General features: G+C 46.6%; 1 protein-coding gene and 1 pseudogene across 5 annotated transcripts in view; one reads left to right on the top strand and one right to left on the bottom strand.

Annotated features, from left to right (window-relative positions):
* The window catches only part of Irf2 (interferon regulatory factor 2), a 111,766-nt gene that overhangs the window by 62,259 nt on the left and 34,438 nt on the right, over positions 1-15,069 (bottom strand). The window contains exon 1 of one of the 5 annotated variants that reach the window (XM_063275234.1): positions 144-4,514. The gene's annotated coding sequence lies outside the window, so the exon portion shown is untranslated. 5 annotated transcript variants of the gene reach the window in all.
* Positions 12,660-13,821, top strand: Ube2v1-ps3 (ubiquitin conjugating enzyme E2 V1, pseudogene 3; annotated as a pseudogene).

The raw sequence follows: 15,069 nt of genomic DNA on the forward strand, positions 1-15,069 counted from the left end.
GAGGAACATTTCTAATCACACATCAAAAGTCATGAAAACCCCAAATAGCCAAACACAGATAAAAACCATAACTAAATCCGAAACAGAGAAAATTAAAAATAATAAAAATAAAAAATAACCTCAGAGGGCAAAAGACACGTTACCTTTGAACAAACAAAACCAGTAGCAAAGCATCCCAGACCTTTAAGCTCAAAGTCAGTGCTCCACAGAAACAACAGAAACCAGAAGACCTTCAGGAGAAGTCTTGGGCCAGCATGGTTTAGCAGACAAAGACCCAAGCCAGCCAGTCAGGTGATTTAAGTTCAGTCCCCACGAGACCACGATGGAAAGAGGGAACCAACTCCTACAAGTTGTCCTCTGACCTCCACACTGCACTGTGGCTGCATGTATGTGTGTGTGTGCTAAATAGTAAAAATACTAAAGGAAAATGACTACCTAGTGGATTTTTATGCTCAGACAATATTTCCTTCAAGAGTAAAGATGAAATCAAGTCATTTTTTTTTAACTTGGGGAAAAAAAACTTACAGATTCCCACCATAGACTAAACATGGTGGGACATCCTATAACCCCAGCACTCAGGAAGCCAAGGCAGGAGAGTTGAGAGAGACAGAGAGTGAAACGGAGATAGATGGATAGATGCAGAGAGGCAGACACACAGAAAGAGAGACAGAAAGACAGACACTCACAGAGAGAGAGACAGAGAGACAGACAGACAGACAGAGTGAGAGAGAGAGAACCTTCCAGAATGTTCTACACACAGTTTATCAGCTCACTATAGTACGAGTCGTAGCAGACAGGCACACAAGGCAGACACCATGAAAAATGCAAACTAAATTACACAGACAGATGGAGGTTTGAATCTCTGTCCTCGAAGCTGGCAGTGGTCATGCCATGTCCTGGTTCTTCTGCAGTAACATCATTTTTGCCAAGTGCTTCTGAGTGTTCTTGTCACTTACCATATCACAAAGCCATGTCCCCAGCCCACTGGACACGCTGCCTGGGTCCCCAGTTCCCCCCCAGCAAATAGTTCTTAACACATGGGATTACACGGACCTGCCTGTGCTAATTGCCATAGAGGGTGTAGGAGTGCTTGGAGATATGTAGGCTGTGATTGCTTCCCTCGGGGAGCTCATAAGTCAGCTGAGGATGTGAGACATAGATCATATAATGCTAACTAATAATTCTGTAATGATCATAATAAAATGATGCGGTGGAGACCAGAGAGCAGTCTGTGCTTAATTGCTGACTAAGTTAACTAGTTCATAAGGAATACATAAATCACTATTAATTGGATTTCCAAGGGATAGCGTTTATGACAGAGGAAGAGCAGATTGGATCAGAGGAAACGTCTGGCCAAAGAGAGTTCAACGGACAGCTGGGTAAGATAAACGAGCGTCAGAGCAGGGCTGTGACACTGCCAAGGACAGAGAAACCGCCTCAGGCAGCATCGCAGACGAAGCTCCTGCGTCACCCACCACGGAGAAACAAACGCCAACCTTCAGTCACACACACAACAGCCTTAACCATCAGACACCGTTATTTCCACTTCAGAGATGAGTAGAAGGAGCTAAAAAGGAAGCCCACCCCAAAAGATGGGTTAAATAAGTGAAAAAGAAGTATTAAAAGGGAGTGGGATGGGGTTGAGAGGAGAGGAAGTCCAGGAAAGAGGGCGTGACACTTCCTCTGAAAATGGGAAGGGGAGGTTAGCATACAGTTAAAGGACACTCAATAGTACTTCCTTAGCATGCAGTGAACCTTCCCCAGGTCCCAATTCACGTCTCATAGGGTATGGTAGACTCCTCACACTGACTGATGTGTGTGTAAGAACTTCCATGCACAAGTACACAGACGTGGAGAGAGCAAGAGCCATGACAACCACCATGATTTCCAATACCATATCCATTCCAGAGCTTATGAGGAGCCCAGTGTTTCCCGTGCATAACTTCATTTGACCTTCCAACAAGTCCCTCCCCGCCCCCCCACCCGAGCATCTCCATCTTGTAGTGGAAGCCACTTACTTAGCCTGACCTCAGAGAAGCAGCAAAGCTCAAGATCCAACCCGAATCTTTCTGCCTCCAAAGGCCACTCCAAAACCCGGTGTTTCTCAAACCTCTGGTAATAGCTCACTAAGGCACTATGCAATGTGTTTGTGGGGGGGGGGGGTTGTTGTTGTTTGTTTGTTTGTTTTTACTAAGACTGGTATTCTTGGTTTATGATCAGCAACTTTAATTTTATTTTAATGGACTGAAGTATAGAAGAGAAGATATAGGAAGTCACTATAAGTAGAGTCAACATAATTATAAGAAACTTCCTATTTCGGATCTCATCATATATGGTGCTATAGCGTAGTAGGCACGAATACTATGGCTGGTAAAGTTTAAAGACAATTGCATTGAGACTGAACTGCCTCTTAACTGTGTGTGTGTGTGTGTGTGTGTGTGTGTGTGTGTGTGTGTGTGTGTGTAGGCATGTAGGGAGAGAGGATATTGGCAAGAAACAGGAGGCAAAAGAGGGATAAAAAGAGACAAAAATAAATAAATCCATCCTTAGTAACCTGTGGGCTACTAAGAGATAGAAATGAATGTACAAGAACCTACTGGCAAGGCCCTGGGTTCGGTCCCCAGCTCCGAAAAAAAGAACCAAAAAAAAAAAGAACCTACTGGCATTTACTTGCCCAGAAATATCACCTTCAATATGCCTTGATATGTTAAGTGAGACCCTCACACTTGGCTGTGTTTCCTGTGCCTCTGTCTGTGGCATTTGTATATGTCACTCCACATACCCCAGTGGAGCCCTGGAGCAGTAAGCCAACAACTGCCAGCCATGAAAACAGAAAGATGTTTTGATCTTTCGATGGAGTAACAGACATAGAAAAGAAAAGGACTAATGCTATCTATACCCATAGAAGGCTGATCCTTTCAAAGTTTTGTTAGACTTCATCTTTGTTTTCTAGTTTGTTGTCTAATGAAACTGTTTAAACGATGTATGTCAGATCCATCAAACAGTACACTCCAGAGGGCTGGGGAAATGGCTTGGAAGTGAAGATCCACAGTGAGCAGCTCACGGCCGTCTGGACCTCTAGTTCCAGTGGATATGATGCTCTCTTTTGGCCTCTGCAGGCACTGCACACACATGGTGCACAATCCTTCTCACAGGCACACCCAGATGCACACAAAATAAATACCAAGAACAACTCTCAAGCTTGTTCAGGTAAAATGTTTACCAAGACAGCATGAGGACCCAGTCCCCAGAGTCCATGCGAAAAGCCAGGCATCGTAACAGCATACCTCTGTAGTCCCCAGAGACTACGGAGACTACAGAGAGTCTCCTGACTGGGGAGACACAGCCAGTCTAGGTGAACCAGCTCTAAGTTCACTGAAAGATTCTATCTCACAAATAAAGCAGATAAGGAAGAAAGCCAACGGCAATCTCTGGCCTTTATATGCCTATACACACTAGTGCACGCTTACACACACCACACACGTGCACACATGCTTGCACACACACACGCACACACACACACAGAGAGAGAGAGAGAGAGAGAGACAGAGAGAGACAGACAGGCAGGCAGACAGACAGAGACAGAGAGAGAGAGAGACAGACAGACAGTTTCCAGTCCATCATTTGCTCCACTAAGCAATACAATCATTAAGTCTACTACCAGGTAAATGGCCACCCTGAATTACCACAAGCCATAGCCACCTTTCTGTCTCGCATTTACCCCGGTCTCTAAAACAATATTGTGCAACATTATCACCTGGTGAACTCTAAAGGTAAATTCCCTAACCCCACTCTACTAAGATTCTCCAGGGCTTGGGAACAGGAATCACGTTCATTATCCTAGAGTAATTTCTATGTGCCACTAAGTGAGGGGAATCACTGCCACTTAGTGCCCATTAATCTAATGGCCTTCCGCATCCCTGATGGTTAACAAACATCTCCAAATGAGTCATGGGACAGGAGGAAGCTAATGGTGAGTGAAGTTCATTACTAATGGAAAACAAATGCATATGAGATTAAAATTCTAAAATGCCTTTATCACAAAGCAGGCTTCCCACGATGAGAATCTCATATATGTATATATACATATATATTATATTTCCACACAGAATTTTCTGATTAGATGAGTTCTGGGTGCTTTGGGAGGATATTATATTGCCATAGCAATTTTACAGAAGGACATTGTCTCTGGTCACAGACTACCCTGGTACCCAATGCAGTTTGATTTAGCTTCTGATCATAATGTGTAGTGGTGTGTGACTACCATAAACACACAGCAAAACTGCCTTAGGGTCTCTATATGCATGCTCAAAAGACACTAACGTAGCACCAGTTTGGGGTATGACAGGTGACATAGTGGTCATCCCAGAAGGTGATTCTCATCACAGCCTCACAAGAACGGTTAGTCTAGGGCTGGGGATTTAGCTCAGTGGTAGAGCGCTTGCCTAGGAAGCGCAAGGCCCTGGGTTCGGTCCCCAGCTCCGAAAAAAAGAACCAAAAAAAAAAAAAAAAAAAAGAACGGTTCGTCTGCTACAGCGTAAGCTTGACGGCGCATGTAACTTGTGATGCTCCTGCCTCTGTGTTTTGCTCAGACGCCCCATTGGGTTTAACAAGCAGCTCTGAGACAAGTACTAAGGAGCCCAGGTCAAGTACACTAACTGGAAAACAGCTAGACCTCTGCATGTTTGGTTGGCCCCTTTGGACTTGATGTCACCCATTACCATCTCCCTCGCCCTCCCACCTACTGCCACGCTTGGCCCCTTAGCCCTGCTTCTGTGGGGTTGCCCTGTAACCACACCCTCTCCATCTTCACCAGGGCAGCCTGATTAGTGGTACTGCCTTCTTCAGCTGGGATGCCCAGCCAATCCTGCAGTGGCCGATTCTGCCGTCAGTCTGTTTCCAAATTCTACTTGGTAATCAAAGAAACAAGTCTGCAGAGGTCATGTACATGTCTAGGACTTTCCGTTTCGTATCTTTCTGACAAAGCCCAGACCTCTTACCATGACCTACAAAGGTCCTTCCTAGGCCTCTAAAATTCTCCAGAATCATTTTAGTATCGTGGCCAGCTCTGCCCACTGAGCAATCCCAACTGGTTTTTCTATGTGTTGACCTGGCTCTCTTGCTTCTCCTCCCTGGAATGTTCCTTGGCCCTGTGTACTTTCCAACACAGTAGCTCCATTTCCTAAGTACAAATGGTTCTCATCAACTAGCCTCCTTTGCTCATGCTGCAAGACATCATGATAGGCTGAATCCATGACTCATCATCTCCACTGATCTTTCAGAGCCTCCTCAGGTCTCAGTGGCTTTCACTTCTCAACTCCTCCCCTCAGGTCTCCTCTCGCTTCCTTCACCTTCCTAAGTTTCTGGATTCAGCCCCCTCCTCAATGCAGCAAATGACCTTAAAGGTGGCACATGAAGAATCCAGACACAAACAGGCTCCTCCTTCTAACTCCTCTTTTCCACCTTCAAATGTCTGTGGACTTCTGTAACCTCCTTTCCTGTTTTCCACTAGGTAGGGACCATTGGCACACAGCTGCTGTGACCCAATGTGGCTTGAAGACATGCCAAGGTTGACTTCTGATCTATTGTTTGAGATCTCTTTGGGACAGTCGAAAGAATGTCCAACATTCTTTCGACTGGTCAATGAGACGCATGAAGCTGGAGCTCTGGGAGAGGTCCAGTCAGGAAATAGTCAACCAACCCTCTGCATATTTTCAAGTGTTATCTCTTCTACAATGGCTACCCTACAACTTAGGTCTCAAAAATCCCCATGTGAACTCATAACACAGCCTCTAACAGTTATTGAATGTACATTTACGCTGCCTTCCAGTGTCTGTTTCATTTTTTCTAGGCATTAACCCATCAAGGCCCCCTGGAGCTGGAAGCCTGCATTGATGCTGCTATATGTGTAAATACGTATGGCTACAGCTCACGCATTGCACCTAAGAAGTATAGATCAGTTCTACCCAGCAGACTTTTGCAACAATCAACTCTATCTACAGGGTCCAGTAGGCTACTTGCTAGTCACACACATACTTGCTAGTCATTTATAACACCTCACCTAAGAATGAAAGACAGGTCTAACCTTCCCTAGTCAGGATCACCCATCAGATACCTGGTGCACACAAAGTATCTGCCCTGGATAACCCTGTGGAGGTGCCAGAAGAGGTGTGCTAGCCACTGGCCATCAAAGGTATTCTATATTGGGAAACTTGGTTTGAAAAAAATCCTGATTCATATTCTACAACCTAGTGCTAAGTGGAAGACCCTGAGCATGAGTAACTAAATGATCCAGTCTAGACCTGCAAGCTCCTGCAAACACCACCCGCTGTCAAGTCCAGCATTTCCCTACACTCAGCAGAAGACTATTAGCAACAGCCACCAGGTCCACCTGCTCAATGTACGGTGCAAGTCATAGGCATAGAGAGCGTTAGCTCTGTGCATTCGCCAGCATGAAGGTGTTGCTGTGACTTCTACTCTACAGCTGAAGAAGCAGGTCCTTGAGGTTAAAGTATCCAAGGTTACAGAGCTCCTGATCATTAAATCTGGGACTTGAACAGCCATCTTTGATCCATATTATTTCCCCTCTGGGTAAAGAACACATATTCTTGCAGACCAAATGTGTGCCTACAAGGCCTGGATGTCACCATCTGAGCCCCATCCACATTAGGAGCCTGTACTGCGGGGGCCACAGGTAGGGCAGGAGGATACAGTACAACAAACCCAGTGTCAGCTCCGGGGGCTAAGCTTGCTGAATAGGAAGCCATTTTCCAACCTTTACCCAGCACCCTCTGGTACCTTTCTGGAAAACAGGGATTAACAGAAGTCCCCACACACCCTGGCCAACCACAGCTTTACTTTTGTAGTTTACACAAGGAAAACAGTATTCCCGCACTCTCTTTGTGCTAAGAAACAAGTGCCTTCCCTCTCTCCATTCCTTTCCTGAAGAAACAGGAAGAGCAGAATTTCTCTTGTTAAAAGGAAATGCAGGGACAAAGAGGCAGATTCAAGACACCAATCATTGGACTGAGCGCAAGGTCCCCAACGGAGGAGTTAGGGAAGGGTTTGCAACCCCATAGGAAGAACAACAATATCAACCACCACCACCACCACCAAAGCTCCCAGGCACCAAAGCACCAAGCAAAGAGTACACATGGGGGCAGGGTGGGAACATGGCTCCAGCTGGATATGTAGCAGAGGATGGCCTTATTGAGCATCACTGGGAGGGGAGCGCCTTGGTCCTGTGGAGGCTCAATGATGCAGAGTAGGGGAATGCCAGGACAGTGAGGCGAGAGGGGGTGGGGGAGTACCCTCATAGAGTCAGGGGGAGAGGCAGGGAATAGTGGGTTTCTCAAGGGGAAACTGGGAAGGGGAATCACATTTGAAATGTCAATAAATAAAAAAATCAATAGAAGCTATCATAAAAAGAAACAGGAAGAGGAAAGAACCAGAGGAGGCTTCTCCCATTACATCACTCGGATACACTCTCCATTTGCTTCAGCGTAACTTCCTTCCTAAAGCAGGGTCACCTGGCCAGTGCACATGCCTCCAGGTTCTCAAAGGGACAGAAAGCAGAGGAGGAGAAGCATGCGCCCTGCCTGTTTCTGATTAACCTGGAGAGCTATTTCAGGAGTGTAAGTCCCACAGAAAGCTAATGTTCCACCACCCTGATGTTAATTTCTCATTAACACTTACTGAAGGTGTCGGAAACCACTAAAGCACCGTTCCTATCTGCCAGTCTCCATCTCCTGCCTGTCAGTAGGGAGAAGAGTAAGAAGCCAGGAGGCCATGTTGCTTCCCACTCCAAAATGATGAGCAGTTCACAAGAGTGCCAGATTCTCCTGCCGGAGAAGTACTCAAACCACTTAAACACCTCAGTGCTTTGTCCGTCCTGTACTTAGCAGCACCAAGTGCCTTCTCTTGGCTTTCAGAGGATGATTTGAACTTCCCCTCCTGTCTTAGGGTTTTACTGCTGTGAACAGACACCATGACCAAGGCAAATCTTATAAGGACAACATTTAATTGGGGCTGGCTTACAGGTTCAGAGGTTCAGTCCATTATCATTATGCCTGGCAGTATCCAGGCAGGCATGGTGCAGGAGGAGCTAAGAGTTCTACATCTTCATCTGAAGCTGCTAGCAGAATACTGGCTTCCAGGCAGCTAGGATGATTATAGCCCACTCCAACAAGGCCACACCCACTCCAACAGGGCCACACTTTCTAATAGTGCCACTCCTTGGGCCGAGCATATACAAACCATCTTACCTCCCAAGAAGAATTTTAACTGCCAAAAGAATTCTAACTGTTATCAAGAGCCTTACTAATTTGTTAACACTATGAACTATCTGGATGCTAATGGAAGCCATCTTGCCTGGCTCAGAGCTAATTAATTTGACGACCTGAATTTTTGCTTTGAGATAGGGTCTCAAGACGTCACCATGTACCTCAGATTAGTCTCAAACACCTGATCTTCCTGGCTCAGTCTCCTGGGGATTACTCAACACTCGGCAACATGGAACTTTGTTGAGTGTTGTCATTGTTGTTGTTGGAGAAGAGTTTTGGGCTATGTAGTCAAAGATGACTAAAGACAAAGATTGGTCCTCCTATCTTTACCTCTTGAACAATAAGATTACAAAAGTGTGCCACCATGCCCAGTAGCCTCATGCGTGGAGCACACGACCAGCTACTGACCCACATCCTCAGCCCCAATGTTTAAGGGGCTTTTTAAAGGACTATTATTATCTAAATTATCCATGTGTGTACAAGTATGCAGGTGCATATGCTTGTGTGTAACACACAGAGGCCAGAAGGAGTCAGGTGTTTTCCACCTCTACCTAATCCTTTAAAATAAAGTTTCTCCTTGACCCAGGACTCATGTCTTCTTTCTAGGCTAGAAGCCAGCAGGATCCCAAGATCCTCCAGTCTCTATCTCACTTGGAGCCGGGGTTCCGAGTGTGGACAGGTTTGTTATGTGGGGGCTGGGATAGGAATTCTGGTCCTCAGAACTATTCTATAAGCACTCCTAACCATTTCTCTTGCCCCAGTATGGAATGTCTCAATGAGTCATTATGTTCTCCATAGGGCCCAACACTGTCTTTCCTTATCACAGAGTAAGATTATGGCCATTAAGCAGAATGTAAGATGATATTTGGTGTCTTAGCCACCATGCCTCCAGGACATCTTACGTACCCAAAGGCAAAATGGGTACCACGGGAGACCTCCTTGGGTCCTACATGTCTCATAAGTGTGCAGGGCGAACCTGAAGCTCGGGAATCTCTTTATTCTATGCCTTCTATGAGGTAGGAATTGGGATTTTGTAAATGAGAAATCGGCCTGCCGTTATAAAACTCAGAAGCTCCCTAGCCTGTGCTACTCACTCCACAACTTAAAAGCTGTTAGGTGGTAAGGGGGGCCACTGTCGACTGCATCCACTTTCTAGGGTGCTCTTCAAGAACCAGGTACAGAGGGTGGCAGAAGCCAGGATCTTTATGGATCCATCTTTCTCCTCTGAAATAAACGAAACTCCCTCAGAGTTTTCAAAGATTAAATTCTGAGCATATAAATAAAGAGCTTTCAGTGAATAGCCACTAATGTCTGCAGATATGAAACTGGTTAGAGGTATTTAAGGAAAGGTTGTGGAGGCAGCTTAGTCGTAGAGCACAAAAGTACAAAGCCTTGGGTTCAGCCCTCGCTCTGTGAAAGAAAAGCACAAGTGCTTAAGGAACCCTGTTTACACTTTTGAAGCATTTAGGTTGAGCGAAATGTCTAGACTCCTGGAATATGTTTAAATACGACGTGGCAGAGTTGAATGATGAGACACTGGGAATGTGTATTGGTTTGAATATGCTTGGCCCAAGGAGTAGCCCTATTAGGAGGTGTGGCCTTGTTGGAGTGGGTGTGGCCTTGTTGGAGTGGGTGTGGCCTTTTTGGACTAGGTGCGTCACTGTGGGTGTGGGTTTTAAGACCCTAATCCTAGCTGCCTGGAAGCCAGTCTTCCACTAGCAGCCTTCAGATGAAGATGTAGAACTCCCAGCTCCTCCTGCACCATGCCTGCCTGGATGCTGCCATGTTCCCACCTTGGTGATAATGGACTGAACCTCTGAACCTGTAGGGCAGCCCCAATTAAATGTTGTTCTTTATAAGATTTGCCTTGGTCATGGTGTCTGCTCACAGCAGTAAAACTCTAACTAAGACAGAATGCCAAAGTATAATTTGTATGGGGATGCTCAAAACATTGGAATGAGAGGAAAGTGGGGGAAGAAGCGGGTTTTTCAGCTGTAAAAGTAATTAAGAATCAAGCACAAACTACTAGGGGCTCTGTGCCACAGGTTACACAGCAGGCTTCCCCTTGGGTACTGTTGTCATGGGACCACAAAGCCATGGTCTCCTTCTGTATTAGTGACAGTCATGGCTGACCCATCCCAAATGGCACTTGTAATCCTTAGGACACATACTTGGCTGGCAACTTGAATCAAGGGACAGTTGTTTGGCTTCAAACTGGACAGCTCCAGGATGGGGGTCATACACTAACACTGAAGTGGCCCACACAGAAGGTGCAAACGTTTCCTGAACAAAGTAAAGACTACAGTATCTTGAAGGCAGAAACCCAGTGCCCTCAAAACGGGAGTTAGCCTGTGCTCACTGTGAGCTCTGAGTTTCCTAGCCTGTTCTGACATCAGCAGAGGCCTGAACTTCAGGTGAGAAAATAGGTATAATCTGTCTATAGAGGATACCCTCCTGAACACACCGGAAAGCCTTCCTCCTTCCTTCTCATCGTATGTAAGTGACTTTAGCCAAGAGCACACTCAGCAGAGCAGACAGACAGACTAGTGAAAAGCCTTCCCCCACCTCCCAGCCCCACAACAACCTCATCTACCAAAAACTGTGAATGTGTCATTTTTTTTTGAAAGGGTTATCTCTGAGGATGTACCCACATTAAAAGGAGGCTATCTTGAATTAAAGTAGGCCTGCCTACTTTAGGGAAGGAAATGGGGTTTTCTTCTACTTTTCTAGACTCTTTGGCTTGGCTACAAATTAAGATAGCGTAAGGCAGATTAACAAGAGAAAAGTCCTATCTAAACCCTATCTAACCATACTCACAGGCATCCCACTGATTGCCAGACTCAAAAGGAAGCGGTGATAGAAGTGTAAACAGCATCTTGAGTACAGGAGCACTTGGGGCTTATGTGGGGTTGTGGTTACATACATATGGAGAAGTGTGTGTGCGTGTGTGCGTGTGTGTGTGTGCTTGTGTGTGTGCTTGCGTGTGTGCATGTGTGCATGTGTGTGCGTGTGTGTGTACACGTGTGCACGTGTGCATGTCTGTGTGTGTGCTTGTGTGTGTGTGTGTGTGTGTGTGTGTGTGTGTGTGTGTGTGTGTGTGTATTAAGCACTGTTGGCCAGATACAGTCTTAGGTAATAGGAGTGGTCATGTCAATTCTCTCTGATGCTAACACTCTCTCTAAAGCACATATGTTTCTTTTACACGTATGTTTTAGGTTTCTTTTACATGGTTTCCCAGACCTATTCCTGTGCCTGAGTTTCCCACAGTAATCAGCTTGATAAGAAAAAAAACAAAGAAGTATATCTGGGGTGGTATATGCGGGCTTTTATAATTACATTTGAGGTGGTGTAGACTGAGCCCCAACAGTCTCATTCTGCAAGTTCCACAGAATCAATGTCTTTCTATGTAGATGACATCTAGATACTGACACACTCAAAAGGCAGAGAGAGAAAGAGGGAGGGAGGGAGAGAGAGAGAGAGAGAGAGAGAGAGAGAGAGAGAGAGAGAGAGAGAGAGAAGATTCGAACAATCCATCTACAAATCACAGAATCAAGACCTGCCAGCAACTACCAGAAAGAAACCAAGGAAGGCACCCACCAGCTTCTCCTTCGAGGCTCCAAAAGGAAGCAATCTATCCAACCCCTTGATTTCAGGCTTCTGGCTTTCAGAACTGAGAAGATCCAGTTCTGCTGCTTTCAGTAGCACCATTTATAGTTACCAGAGTGTGAAGTAGAGTAGCCACCAATGAAGAGGGAAGGCCAACATAGTAAGCGTGGGGACTGGCATAGAGCAAGCTTCAGCACAGAGAGAAGGCAGAGGCATCCTTGAAGATGAAAGACCATGGGAGGCAGCGAGGACGGATGCAGGAAGAAAACAGAAGCTGGGAGACAGATGACAGGCTTCCTCTACAGAAAACAGAAGCCTTGTGTAGGAGCAATAACAGGAGCCAAGGAACAAGGACAACAACCTGGCTGCAGTGAGGCAAGCAATGGGACCTGACAGTAACATGTGCACACAGCTAGACAGGTACAGAATGAACACAGTCAGAATAAGAGGAGGGAAGTTACACTGGCAGGAGGCTGGATTCACGGAGGGCACTGAGCTAGTGGTGGAGAGGGAATTGGTTTGGAGAAATAGTTTTTCACATATTGAAATACAGAAATAGGGGTGGAAAGATGGCTCAGCAGCTAAGAGCCCAGCTGCTCCTCCAGAGGTCCTGAGGTCAATTCCTAGCAAGCAGATGGTGGCTCACAGCCATCTGTAACGGGATCTGATGTCCTCTTCTGGCATTCAGGTGGTACATGCAAATGGAACCCTCATATACGAAATAAAATTAATAAATAAATCCCTTTTAAAAATACAGAAATAAGATGCAAGATGGCAGTCACCACAGGCTCAGGAGTAAAAGTCCCTTGAAATTCCCGACTGTTGGAAGAGCTGGAAGAAGGCCAGAAAGGAGTAGGCGACGGCACAGTTAGCTGGGGTCTGGAGGACGACAAGGACATGACACTCACAAGATGGGCAGGCGTGATAATTGGGCCTCCACGAACAATTTATGAAAACCGAATATACAGCCTTAAGATAGAGTGTGGGCCTAAGTATCCACAAGCACCCCCGTCTGTGAGATTTGTGACAAGAGTCAACATGAGCGGTGTGAGCAGTTCCAATGGAGTGGTGGATCCACGAGCCATGGCAGTGCTGGGATTCCCACAGCATCAAAGCCATCCTGCAGGAACTGAGGCTCTTGATGATGTCAAAAGAGAACATGAAGCTGCCACAGCCACCAGAAGGACAGTGTTACAGCAATTAGTCACCAAGGCCCCGGCCTCCCTTCCCCGTCCAACCCAAGTCTTCATTTTCCACAGTAGTGAATTTTCTAGATCCATCTGTAGGCCTCAAGGTACTGGAGAGGAAGCCCCACTCAGACTTCATCCTGAGACACTGCTCTGATGCTAACTTATGGTCCATTTGAAAATCCTAAGTTGTGCTGTGCAACATCATCTGTCGAGTGTAACCGCTGTCTGCCTGGTTGAACTTCTGGGATCAAGAAGGTGTGTTGAAATTGGTTTCCTTTGGGAGCGGTGGGCACAGCTAACACAACTGTGAACAGAGACGTCTCACACCTGCTGCTGGCACTCGGCCTGGGTCTGCCTTTGCCTGCCTCGCCCTCTGCCACAGCTGTGTGGTGGCCCTTAGAATAGATGGGGAGGCTTCAGGTAGCAGCCGTGGGACTGACCACCGCTGAGCTTGGGGCGCTTTGGCTGCACCCCTGCTTTCTTAAGCCTTAAGTGATTGCCCCATCCAAGCCATGGTCCCCACTCCTCCACTCCCACCCTTGGTCAAAGCTTAGATTGTAACTTCCCCTCCCTCTGAAATTGGCCGTGGGTAAGGAATTCAGGGCTTCCCATATCCCCACCTTTATCAAGGGGTGCTGCTTTCCCCTCCTCAAGTCCCTTGTTGCCCATCACCACCCAACACATGCTGTGGCCAGAAGCCACCAGATGAGGTTGGAAGAGCCTGGCCTCCCTCACTTAGCTCCAGACCACACTTGTTCACCTGCCACCAGCCTTGGAATGGAGCGCCGGGTTCTCGGCCCTGCCACCACCGTCAGCCCTTGAGCTTTGAGCTCAGGTCTAGAGGTGAACAGAGCAGCCACAGGGCGACTCAGACAGGCCAGCGCTCAGGGTCCTTGGATATATGCCTAGAGAAAGGCCATGCGGAGCGTCCTCGGTGCACATGGTTCTGAGTTGGTTCCTTTTCCCATAATTGCTTTGCTTTTACACATTGAAGAGGTTTGAACAGGGCTCTCAGTCACCCTGGCCACCCATCGGGTCTGGTGTGGAGCCTGACAGCTGGAGCACAAGGCTCTGACCCTGCAGACTCGGGTTTCAGTGTTGCTCCTCAGACCCTCCACAGGGACCCAGAGGAGCTCTGTGTCACCACATTTCGCAGACCATTTGCAGATCGGTGGGCCTGGCTTCTGGCTCATTGCCACGCTCCCCACACTGTTCAGGACCACTAAATGCTGAAATGTGGATGCATACTGAAATAAAGGCAGTTCATTGTGTTAAAAAAATACAGAAATAAATGTAGATGTGAAAAGCATGCATGTGTAAGTATGTATATATACATATTGTAAATATGCACGTATGTCCATATATATGTGCATCCTCTCAGAGGGCCTGGGATGAGCAATGAAAACCTTACGAGCAACGCCCTGCTCAAATCTTAGTTTCTGAATACTCCACTAACCAGAACCAGAGATTCTGAGAACAATGGCTGACTCCAAGGCCAGGCTAGGGAACACAAAAGACAGGCCTTAACCAAAGCGTTTGCTTAGTTATGTGGGGGGTGGGGGTGCGGGGGTGCGGAGGGAAGGTCTTCAAAGAATAAAACATGTCAAAAAAGAAAACATAGAGGCAAACTTCAGCTTAAAAGGCCCACACTGACCAAATCGGGCAGAGTATGAGCATCAAGTAAGGAAAATGAAAACGAGAGGATCCACGAATAAGTAAACAGAGAGTAAGCTTTTCCATAAAGAAGAGTGTCAGTCAACAAACAGAACAGTGGAAACCGGACATTCACATCTGGTACCTAGCAGAGCAGAAGGTCTTTAGTTAAGGAACATTCATGAAACGTGGGGCATGTTGGCAGGCACAGGCTGTCTACCCAGCATAGAAGACTGAAGCAGGAGCATCATCACGAGTTCAAGGCCTAAAGGGCTCCATATTGATGCCGACCTGGGCTTATATCGTAAGATCCTGTCTCAAGAAACAATATACAGGGC

Source organism: Rattus norvegicus, chromosome 16 (genome assembly GCF_036323735.1).
Source record: "Rattus norvegicus strain BN/NHsdMcwi chromosome 16, GRCr8, whole genome shotgun sequence".
Taxonomy (NCBI): Eukaryota; Metazoa; Chordata; class Mammalia; order Rodentia; family Muridae; genus Rattus; species Rattus norvegicus.